We start from the raw sequence: 12,840 nt of genomic DNA, 5'->3' as shown, positions 1-12,840 counted from the left end.
TTCCTTTGTTAGGATTCCCAAAGATACTAAGAGGGGGTGGGGGTGAATCAGTATCTAGCCGGTTGGATAATTTTCTTAACTTAAAACATGTAAAGCATATCAATACTTTATATTGGTAAACAAAAAGTAATGCAATAAATAGAGATAATAGCAACCACATGAAAAGCACACCACAACACAGTAGTTTAACGAGGAAACCCAGTGTGGGAAAAAACTTGGTGGGATTTGTGACCCACAATATTCACTTACTGGCCAATAAGAGAATATTACTGCTATGTATGGTGAAAATGGATACAATAATAACAATACTGAAAGGCTAAATGAATTCAACCACAAAACCCTAGCCTAACAACAACAAAGATCCACCATAACATATGAAGATTACCTAAGACAATGCAAATCAAACAAAATCACAAAGATTATACCATCACATGTCCAATAGGGTTTTAATCTCCATTCTTCCTATCTCCATTGATCTTGCTTGATATATTTGGTCTCAGATTTTATGTGCACAAGAGCTCAACAAAGAATGGAATGTGGTTGCAAGTAGGATCGTAGTGTAGCCAAGTCCTTAAGATCATTCATTAGCTAATTAGGGTTTGATAATGAAGGAAGCATCTCCTTATATAGAAGACACAATATGAAATGGAGGGATAAGATTGAGAGGTGTAAAAAGGAGGTCGGCTATGATTAGAGGGTAGGTAGAGGAAATAATAAAATAATGAAAGGGGTAGGTGGTGTATGAATTAAGAGATGAATGACATGTGTCGTGTAGAAAAGGTTAATGAATTAATTAAATAAATAAGATTTATTTAATTAATAGAAGAAGTGAGATAATTAAATAAATAAGATATTTATTTAATTAGGAAAAAGATAATTTAAATAAATAAATGTATTTATTTAAATGAGAAATAAGGCTAGAAGAGGATAAATGAATTAATTAAATAAATGAAGATTTATTTAATTAATAGAAGAATTAAGCTTAGATAATTAAATAAATAAAATATTTATTTAATTAGACATGACAATTTTAGGTGTCTACATTTTGCCCCTCTTTGAGACAATGCGGCTTGTTGCATTGTTTCAAAGAAGATAAGATGAACTGATATAGAGTTACCCCAAGATGGGAATGATATGCCCCCTCGAGAGATTGGATGAAAATGTTTGAAAAGATTGCAGACAATCTCTCGATAAGAGAAAAAGGCTAGAATGGATTGATCGGATAAAGTGACAGAGTCACAAGATAAAGAAGACTAATGCGGGAAATGAGGGCAAGGGCGAGGGTAGTCTATAAGATAGACCACAGGCAAAATACATCCTCATTGTCATCCACACATCCACCGGAGCATAGTGTAGAGCGAGAAAAGAGCAGTAGCAGTCAACAGCAAAGGCTTGCATTCATAGATTCGACTGCGTTCGCCGATTCCAGAGGCCAGCAGAGGCAGGAGAGCCGGTAAGTATCGCAAAACCACCTCGTACTTTGATACATTTATTTTTGTCATTAATGCATGATAGGTAGCACAATAAATGTGCTTAGAATAGGGTCCAAAAATGTCAAAAAATGCTTAGGCGCATCTGCGTTGGTGCTAGGCATGTTTATGTCCACTAGGTGCATCTGTGTTTGTGCCAGGAACGTCTGTGTCAGAAAACATGTTTGTGTCAAATGCGGCCGCATCTGTGTAATGTAGGGGCGTTTGTGCCAAGAAGGCACATCTGTGTCACCCAGGTGCGTCTGTGCAGAGCATAGGCATGTCTATGTCTTTCAAGCACGTCTGTGTTTTTCAGGCGCGTCTGTGTAGTCTTTAAGCATGTTTATGTTAGGAAAGAATGTTTGTGTCAAAAAAAATGAGTTTGCGTCTTCTAGGTCAAATCAGCAGTTCTGTGATGAACATATGCTATCGATTGGATAAGTTGCTGAGAGGATACACTCAAGTAGGTCCTCTAGGGAAGACTAGGATAGATCAAGGCACTTTGTGATGAACAGTGAGTGCAAATGTGAGCAGCACTTTGTGATGAACAAGGAATGCAAATGTGAGCAGCACTTTGTGATGAACAGGGAGTGCAAAACACGAAGTACTTTGTGATGAACAGAGAGTACCACTAGGATAGAAGCAACACTTTGTGATGAACAGTGAGTGTCACTAGGATAGAATGTCATATGCACTTAGATAAAAAGTAGCATTTTGTGATGAATAGTGAATGCCACTATGACTGACATGATTGATTTGCTTGACTGCAGGAGTATTTGCCGATGCTAGAGTCATGGGAGAGATTCTCGTCGACACAAAGATTACGACCTGAGTTGACTTTCAAGGACCAAGCTGCTATTGAGGCTATGGGTCTTAGACATGTTCTGTATGTGCCTGAGTTTCGGGCGAACATTGGACTACTGACTGCACTAGCGGAGAGGTGGCACTCCAAGACATGTACTTTTCACTTGCCGATGGATGAGATGACAATCACCCTAGAGGATGTATACAGGACTCTCAGGATACCGATCGATGGGGAGCTGATTCCATATGATTGAGATGTAGACAAGGAGGCCCTAAGATGAGTGTTTTAGGACCTAGGATTGGAGATGAGGGTAGGACATGTGGCATGGGATACCATGACTACGACAAGATTAGCACTGCTAGCAGTGATAAGAGGAGCGATCAGTGGGTTCCTGTGTCCTAATAGAGCGACACGGGGCTTGGCTATGGGCTGGGGAGGGGCACTGAAGACACTGGTGACATAGCACACCAGATATGCCTGGGGACCATGTGTCCTGGCACACCTGTACTATGAGCTGCATCAGTTTGTATACCACGGATCAGTGGGATTGGGCTATGGGGTGACATTGTTGCAGGTGTGGGCTTATGAGCATCTGCCAATTACGAGACCAATCCATTTCAGAGGTAGAGGTCATGGACGCAGTTTCATGCACTTGTATGATATGATCACATCGCAGCCACGGATTGGTAGGCTAGAGCACTGGCGGCGGGTGATAGATGATATTGATGTGGTCATATGGAGGCCATACCTGGGATGCGAGGAGTGGGAGGATGATGCAGTAGAGCTTCCCTACACCTTCTGGAGCAGGTACCTGATTGGGCAGATGCCCTATGTACTAGAGAGACAGCTTGTAGACAGGGTGGGCAGGCAGTTTGGTAGGATCTAGAGGATGCCATGGGGCTCAAGCATGTATGCACGGACAGTCAGGGATCAGGTGTAGTTTGGGCCCTTGCTATCATATGATCAGTCTGTGACATAGCTAGTAGAGATGGTGCCCCTATCTTGGGACATGTGGCCAGAGATTGAGGATGCCGGCATGGATGCCGAGTATATAGCTTACTGGATAGAGAATCCATTCCCACACTTGATGGATCCAAGAGAGTTATTGGAGGGAGATGGTGGTGGGGATGATGATGATGATGGAGCCGATGGGGGCAGAGGCCGACGGAGGCAAAGGGGAGTAATTGGAGAGAGGAGGGTTGCAACGCAGAGGGAGGGTGGAGAGGATGGGTAGGCTCGGGTGGTGAGAGGTCGCAGTGGATTGCCGCTACAAGTGCCAGTAGCACAGGGTCCCAGATAGGTGCAGGTACAAGGACAGGTACCAGTATAGGCACAAGCATAGGGGCAGGCACGCGGACAGGGGGAGCCATAGGTAGAGGTACAGGGGGCCAAGGTGGAGGAGCATGAGCTGGTTGAGCTGAGGGAGATCTGCCAGGGATAGGTAGATGAGATCCAGGATCTAGAGAGGGAGAGGGACAGGCTTAGGAGGTGGCTCAGAGATACTGAGCAGGAGCGGGATCAGGCCATTCAGTGCTACATAGAGGTTGAGACCACACTAAGGGCTGGGAGGCAGGCAGCAGAGGATACAAGGGCCGGATACACCTATGTCCTGTGGGCAGGGGAGGAGATTGCTTACTGGTGGGATCTCTATTATGGGGCAGTGCTAGCTAATCAGCGGGTGAGGAGCTTCCATAGACCATCACGGACAATGACAGCTACGAGAGGGAGCCGGAGGAGATAGGCATCTAGTAGTGGGGTTATGGGTCCTCCACCACCACCAAAGAGGAGGGATAGGAGGGATGATCCTGGGGCAGGACCTTCGGGGGCTCAGATTCCATCAAGGCTAGGTGGCTTCGAGGGAGGGAGTTCATCATAGCCGTAGAGGGCTCCCTATGTATCAGTATTGTACCATTTTTGTATGATGATGTAGACACCTTTGGGTGATTGTAGCCATATGATTTTTGACATCATTGTATCATGACACTTTTATATATATATATGAGATGATTCTTCTTTGCGGCAGCTATATGCATGCGTACCTATGTGATGAGATGTTCTTATGTGATGTTTGTGATATGGATGCAAATATGTACATGATGAAATGCAATATTTTTGTTCTTTTATGTTTTATATATGTATGCATGATGCAAATATGAATGTATGTAATACAGATGAATATGACAATGCTAATAACTATTTACATGATGAGAATATAAAATGTGCTAACATGTGTTGTGTGCAGGATGTGATGCAATTGTGATACCTATATGTATGTATGAAATGCTTAATATGTGGTAATGCAGGTGCAGCTACATGAAATGCAAATGTTTTTGGTGTGTCATTATACTTAGTCATGTGATAGCAAGCTACGCAAACTTGAGAAGGATGATGGAAGTCAATCAAGAAAGGGAGATGGAAGATAGAAGATATGAAAGTGAAAGAGCTTCTTGTGTGTTATCATCATTGAGCTTTATTATGGCAAGTAGGTTATGACAATCAAGGCATATGTTCGACCCAGAAAGTCATTGTACTTGTTTGCATGGAGATAACACAGTCACAAACAAGGAATGCCCTAGTTCACACTAGACTCTTAGTGTCCTCATATCCTTGGACAAGTCATAGCATTACTAAGAGATAATCCATAGACAGCAAATACAAATAGGTGACGATACCCCATCCTCGCCTTTCTAGTCAAAGACATCCTGGAGATAGAATCTCTAGTCAGAGACATCCTGGAAAAGCTAAAAGACATGTCACCAAAAGATAAAAATCAAAAGAAAACCAAGACTCGACACCAACATCCACTGTAGTCTTCACGTTTAGTGTCTCTTATCACTTGTATAAGTCTTATTTGATTGTGGTCACAATGTTTACTTTCACAAAAAGGATAGATAGCACTGAACCATATGTTGTCTGAGTTTGTTGAAAGATTTGATTTGTTGAAGCCCATTGTTGCTGCTGTCTGATCTGAAACTGACTGAATCCATGAAACTAATACTTTATTACGGAGAAGATGAAACTTTATTGAGGATCTGTGATGCAAATGTTTCTTTATTGTGGATTTTGCACGAATAGACTAAAGGAAGCTGGAAGAAACTGTACTCCTCAAAACATGTGATGTTCTCAGTTCCACACCCATCACTAGACGTAGGATTTGCCTTAGCCATAGATAGGAGCTGATTTATTATGGATGGAAAGGGAGGTGAAAAGGGAGGTTTATTATGAATGGCTAACCAATCTTGGGTAGATCAATAACAAGCCATGATGGGAATGGGTAAGTTTATTGGGGATGAATAGGTTGTGAGTGTGTGCAAAGTGAAAGGATGAAAGTGAATCCTGAATGAGGGAGGAGCAATGTCACTATGCATGGTGTTGGTGACCTAGTTTTCACCATGGTACTTGCCCAGGGTGCCACTGAAGAGGTTTTCACCATTGGACGAAATTATTTCTCTTTACTTTTTTCAATTTTTCAATTTTTTTTGTTGTCACAAGGCGCCTGTTTGCTAGGTTTTCACCAAGTAACAATTTTTTTGTTTTAGAATTTTTTTTTTGTATTTTTGAAATTTTTTTTTTTTTTTTGTATCTTTGGAAATTAGGATACTCCAAAGAGCTATGTGTAGAACCTACGAAGGTGCATGCTATTGATAGGATCCTCCATAGGTTCACCTTCTGTAGTTGAGAGCTGATATGCCCCAGATCCATATGCTGCTGTAATGATGTAAGGACCAAGCCAATTTGGTTCGAACTTGCCCTTCTTCTCTCTGTCTTGCTGATTTTTGGGGTTTTCTTTGAGGACCAAGTCACCTACCTCGAACGTGCGAGGCTTGACTTTGTGGTTGTAGCTATGACTCATTCATTGTTGGTAAGCCTTAAGATGATTAAAAGTAGTTTGTCTCCGTTCATCCAGTAGTTCAAGTTCTTGTAAGCGAGAGACCCTATAGTCTTCATCATTGATAATGTTTTACAAAGAGACCCGCAAAGAGGGTAACTCAACCTCAATAGGCAAGATGGCTTCAGTGCCATAGACAAGTGAATAGGGTGTAGCTCCTATAGGTGTGCAGACACTTGTGTGGTAGGCCCAAAGTGCAAGATTAAGTTGGATATGCCAATTACGGCCAGCGTCGTCGACTGTCTTCTTAAGGATTTTAAGGATTGTTTTATTAGACGCCTTGACCATTACCTTGGGGATAATATGGCATGGAGAAATGAATGGAAAATGTGGAAGCGGTCACAGAGTTCACGAACATCCTGATTTTTGAAGGGACGCCCGTTATCAGTGATAATGGAAATAGGAATACCGTATCGGCAAATGATACAGTTGAGGATGAACGTAGCAATTTGTTTTCCAGTGACTTGTGTGAGAGGTACAACTTCAATCCATTTTGTGAAATACTCTGTGGCAATGATAATGAAATTATGACCATTGGAAGAAGGAGGGTGAATCTTGCCTATGAGATCGAGTCCCCACTGACAAAAGGGCCAAGGAGACGCAATTGATTGAAGTTCTTATGCTAGCGCATGTATGAGGTTTCCATGAATTTGACATTGCTTACATTTCTTGACAAAATGATATGAGTCCTTTTCCATATTGGGCCAATAATATCCAGTCCTGATGAGTTTCTTGGCCAAGGTAGGACCACTAGCATGTGGACCACATATCCCTTCATGTACTTCACATAACACAATCTGAGCTTCATCGCTTTCTAAACATCTAAGAAGAGTGCCATCTAGACCTTGGCAGTATAGGATATCAGCTAAAATGACATATCGAGAGGATTGGAGAATGAAGGTGCGACGTTGGTTATTTGATAGATCAAGAGGTAGGGTATTGTCATGAAGGTATGTGAAAATGGAACCATATAACTGGGACTCGGGACCGACAACACATATCATCTCAGTAGGAATGATCTCATATGAAGGAACCAAAAGGTTATCCACCAAGAACTCATAGCAGGTCTTATTTGGAGGTAGATCGATCAGTGAAGCAATTGTAGCCATGGCATCTGTGGTGTGATTCTGCTCTCTTGGTATCTGCTCAAAATCTATCTTTGTGAAGTGTTGTTTCAGGTCATCCACCATTTGTTTGTAAGGCATTAATTTTTCATCTTTTGTTTGGTAATCATCAGTTGCTTGACGGATTACAAGTTGAGAGTCCCCAAAGACACGAAGTTCCTGGATCTTCCACTGAACTGCTATTCGTAATCCAGTTGATAATGCCTCATATTCTGCTATATTGTTAGTGCAAGGAAATGATAAGCGATGTGACTTTGGTATAGAATCCCCTTGAGGAGTTATAAAGAGGATACCCACTCTTGCCCCATGCTGTGTGTATGAGCCATCGAAGTACAGTTGCCATGGCTTCACATGTGACATTGTTAAAATAGATTCATCTAGAAATTCTGAACTTAGAGGAACATCATCAATCATGGGAGCATCTACCAATTGATCTGCGATGGCTTGTCCTTTTATTGTTTTTCTATCCACATACTCGATGTCAAATTCACTCAAGATCATTACCCATTTGGCCAGTCGCCCAGTAAGTGTTGCTTTATTGAGAAGGTATTTCAACGGATCTATCCTTGCAATCAACTTAGTCTTATGAGTGAGCATGTAATGTCATAATTTCTGTGAAGCAAAGACCACGATGAGACATGCACGCTCAATAGGTGTGTAGTTTAGCTCATATCCCACCAATGTGTGACTGATATAGTATACTACTTTTTCCTTGCCCTCAGCAATTTGTTGTGCTAAGAGTGCCCCTAGTGTTGTTGGAGCAGCTGATATGTATAGTAACAGAGGATGATTTGGAACTGGCAGCATCAAAACTAGTGGATTCAGAAGATAATCTTTGAGCGTCTGAAAAGCCTGTTGACAGTTATCATCCCATTTGAATTTGATATTTTTATGTAGCAAGTGCTGAAAAGGATTACACTTATCTGCAAGTTTTGTTATGAATCTCCGTATGGACTGGAATCTTCCTTGTAAGGATCGAAGTTGACTGATATTTCTTGGTTGTGGCATTTCCAAGATGGCCTTGACTTTTACTAGATCAACTTCAATTCCTCTTTTGGATACAATGAATCCTAGGAGTTTCCCGGAGGTTACTCCAAAGACACATTTCTTGGGGTTTAATCTTACTTTGTATTTTTCCAACCGATCAAAGACGACTGAAAGTATGTCCAAATGTGTATTTCTGTCTATTGATTTGCCCAAGAGGTCATCGACATAATCTTCCATGGTTACATGCATGAGATCATAAAAGATAGTAGTCATGGCTCTTTGATATGTGTCACCTCCATTTTTTAGCCCGAAGGGCATGACATTCCAGCAGAAAGTTCTCCAAGGACAAGTAAATGATGTTTTGTGTTGATCCTTGGGCACGATCCTTATTTGATTATAACTCGAGAATCCATCCATCAGTGATAACATTTCATGACCTGCTGTGAGATCGACAATCAAGTCAATATTTGGTAATGGGAAGTCATCCTTTGGACAAGCTTTGTTGATGTCTTTAAAATCTATACATATTCTGATGCTATGATCTGGTTTACTGACAGGCACTAAATTAGAGATCCATTCAGGATAATCAATTGGGCGTATAAATCTGACATCCAATAATTTCTCAAGTTCTGCTTTGACTAGTAATGCCACTTGTGGATGCATCTTTCTTAATTTCTATTTAACTGGTTTTGCCCCTGGTTTAACTGTCAAATGATGCATTACCAAATCCGGATCCAATCTAGGCATATCAGCGTATGACCATGCAAAGTTGATTTTTCATTCTTTAAAGAAACTTATGAATTTTAACCTTTCTGACTCCATCAACGATTGGGCTAGGAATATGTTGTGTGGAACCTCTTCGTTACCAATGTTTGTTTTGATAGTTTCCTCTACCAACATGGATGACTTTTCTTCATATGGTGCTGGGAAAATGTCGAGCATTCCATCTTCGGGTGCCTCGGAGAGGTTTTCGCCCTCAGATACGTCCTTTCTTTTTACTTTTTTGGGGTCAGACAACACCATAGTGTGGTTTTCGCCATAAGACCCTTGGTTTGTTCTTATTTTCACATTTTTGTGATTCGAAGGTCTGACACCCTCACCAAAATATGCCATGCTATTGAGTTCTATAATGTATCTTGCTTTATGGTCCCCAGGAGGAAGATCATCTCGTATGCCAAGATAGTCAATAAAAGCCTCATCATTTTGGAATGTGTCAAACTGTGCTGGTCCTTCATGATCCCAATCAATGAGTTGATGGTGAACAAGGGGAAGGCCTTTAATGTCTTTGAAGTTAGCAGGGCTAAGAGTGAAGATGCAGTTATATTCGGGTATATCAAGGTAATTATCAAGGTCATCGATGGCACTCTCCTCATCAATCTCGATTACGAGCAAATCCAAATTATCATCACTAGTAGTGCATTCTGGGACAGGTGTTCTCATCCTATGTGATTGCAACCTATAACCTTGAGACAAGGATTGTGTGGAATTCTCATGGGTTGTTTCTTGACCAACTTTGAACTTTTTATAAAATTCCTCTTCTTCTGTGGGTTCATCTGGCTCTCTAAATGTCTCAGTGAGCTCGTAGTCACTGGAGGATTTGTCTGATCCCCATTCCCATTCATTGGAGTCCGTGGAATAATGATCCTCTTGTTGAATTTTAGCAGCTTTGATTTGTAAGGCTTCTTCTATCCTTTGAGTGGGGACCTTGGAAGTCAGGAAACCAAGTCCCTTCAAGCATTCCTTTTTGGAAGTCAATTCAGGCTATAAAGGTTCAATGATGCCTTTCCATCATACCCAAATTTTTGTAGAATCTTGAAGCCTTTGCCATATTTCTGACATGGTAGATTGATGTGATCTTGTGTGTCATCTTCAATTTCTTTGTAGAGCATTTTGTATAGATCTTCCTCTTCCAGTTCACCCCATCTTTGAAAGGTAGTAGGGTCCCATTTGAGTACCACGATGCATAATTGCTTGTTCAGATGTGGTCTTCTATATTCTTTTGGGGAACTCATGACTTGTCGTAAGTACATGGTCTGATTTAAAGTGTATTCCCCCATGCCTTTGTCCTGAAACTTGCCTTTAAGCTCACCTTGTTTTGATGTCGAAGGTTTTAATGACTTAGGATCAATGTACGCTGAAGAAGGAACAACTTCATGATTACTAGGAATGATGATCTCAGGTTATTGCAATATATGAATGGATTAGGGTCACCATTAACTGTTACCTTGACTCCATTGTGAGGAAACTTAATGCAATGGTGATATGTCAATGGAACTACCCTCATTTCATGAATCCAAGGACATCGTAGCATATATTATAAGTGAGATCTAGATCCAGGACTTGACAAACCACAACCTTTGTAACTAGCCCAACTCTGAGAGGCAAGGTGACTGTGCCCTTGGACAAACGTTCTTCATCATCATATGCCTTGATGGTGATTTGATTTGTTGAATTCACAGCTTTATCATAATATCACAGTTGTTTAATTGTGCTCAATCTAAAAATGTTTAGACTAGCTCCTCCATCTATCAGGACTCGCTTTATTCGATGTTTGTGTATGAAGGCTTCAACATGTAGTGGTGCATTATGTGGCTGATTTACGAAGGAGTCATTGGCTTCTATGAAGGTAAGGGAATGTGGAATGGAAAGGTATCCCACCATGGCTTGAAACTGGTCCATGTTCAGATCAGTAGGAACGGCAATGTCTCTCAAGATTTTGTCAAGAATAGCTTTATGAGCGGGGGATATACGTAGGAGCTCAAGGATGGAGATGAGCGCGGGTGTCTTCCCTAACTATTCTACAAGGTCATACTCAGGTTTGGTTGATGAAGAAGCGGTGTTTCTAGTTGAAGCACCTGGCAAAGTAATTTTACCTCGATGAGTTGTAACATGACATTTAGAGGTATGTTTGGAAGAAGATCTAACACCTTTTAGGACAATCTGGGGTCTCTGAGTAGGATTCTCAAGGTTTTTGTCCTTGATGATAATAGTAGAGACATAATTGTCCATCGAGATGTGATTGATGATTGAATCATAGTTATAGGATGCTTTGGTATAATTGGTTTGATCATCTGTGGCTTTAGCTTTTCCCTTGTCATGTTTTGGGAATGGTTCCTTAAACATCTCATGTTCTTGGTTGGATGAGTGTCCCTCTATCTCAATGTCACCTCTATCATTGAGATCTTGTACGATGTTCTTCAGTCGATGACAATTTCCTATCTTATGACCCTTGCTCTTATGAAATTCACAATACTCATCATCATTCCACCAATTTGGTTTAACATTTGGTTCATATGGAGGAAAATCTGGAACTGTGATCACCTTGTTTGCCACTAGCTTCTTGAAAACTGACTCAACTGGTTCTCCCAATGGGGTGTACTTCCTTCGTGATCTGGAAGTTGTTTGAGTATTCACTTGATTGTTTGTAGAACTTGATCCTGAAAAGATGAATTTGGGTCGCACTATATTGGCATCAACAACACCATCATTAATTGTGTTCTTGTTTTTATTCCAAAATCTTGGCTTGTCTTTTCCTTTAAATTCATCTTTGTTTTCCTTGAATATCTTAATGACTCCTTGCTCAATTAGGACCTTTTCTATTGCTAAGCCTTTTTCAATGACATCCTTGAAGGTAGACAAACAAGCTTTCCTTAAGTAATAGCCAATGTCTTTGTTAACATTCTGGGTGAACATTTCTACCATTTATTTTTGTGGAATTTCACAAGAGCATCTGCTAGCTAGATTTCTCCATCTTTGTAAAAATGATGAAAAAGACTCTCCCTCTTTTTGCTTGGTGTTGCACAAAGTAGTGACTGATATGTCTGTCTCTATATTGTAGGAGAAATGTTGAATAAATGCCTCTGCTAAGTCACCCCATGACTTAATACCAAGTGGGAGTTGGGAGAACCATTCCATAGCTTGATCACCTAAGCTTTGCGGGAATAATCTCATCAAATATGTCTCTTCTACTACTACCTCAATGCAAGCTGTGAAAAAATGTCTTATGTGTGCCTTAGGATCCCCTTTTCCTCTATACTTATCAAACTTAGGCATCGCAAAGTTTGTAGGAAATGGAGGCATTGGAATGCTCTTGTCAAATGGATAGGGACATATGTCTCTCATTGTGTATGTTGGCTTTGGTGCATTTATGTCCTCCATTTTCTTTTGTAAGTCCCTAATTTGTTGCTCCAAATTTCTCTTAGGTGGAGATCGACTTCTTGAACCAAACCCCATGTTTGAGGCACCAATTGGAGGAGGAGCATGTTGCATATATGGATGATATTGATCATACACATGTTCATATGGAGGAGGTTTATAGTGATGTTGTATATATGGACCACTTGGTATAGATTCATGTTGAGGAACACCATATCTATTTTGTGCATGTATACCATATTCTACAGGCATGTCATGTTCTATTGTATTGCCCCCAAATTTGACAGGGGGTTTTCTTGTGTCCAAATTTTGAGCATGCCTTTGAATATCCAATTGCTTTGGTGGTTGATCCTTAGCTTGGGTATGTGATTGAACATATCTTTTTGCATAAGACTTCCATGATGGTCTACG

The sequence above is a fragment of the Cryptomeria japonica genome, chromosome 6 (genome assembly GCF_030272615.1).
Source record: "Cryptomeria japonica chromosome 6, Sugi_1.0, whole genome shotgun sequence".
Taxonomy (NCBI): Eukaryota; Viridiplantae; Streptophyta; class Pinopsida; order Cupressales; family Cupressaceae; genus Cryptomeria; species Cryptomeria japonica.
This window is presented reverse-complemented; position numbering follows the sequence as displayed.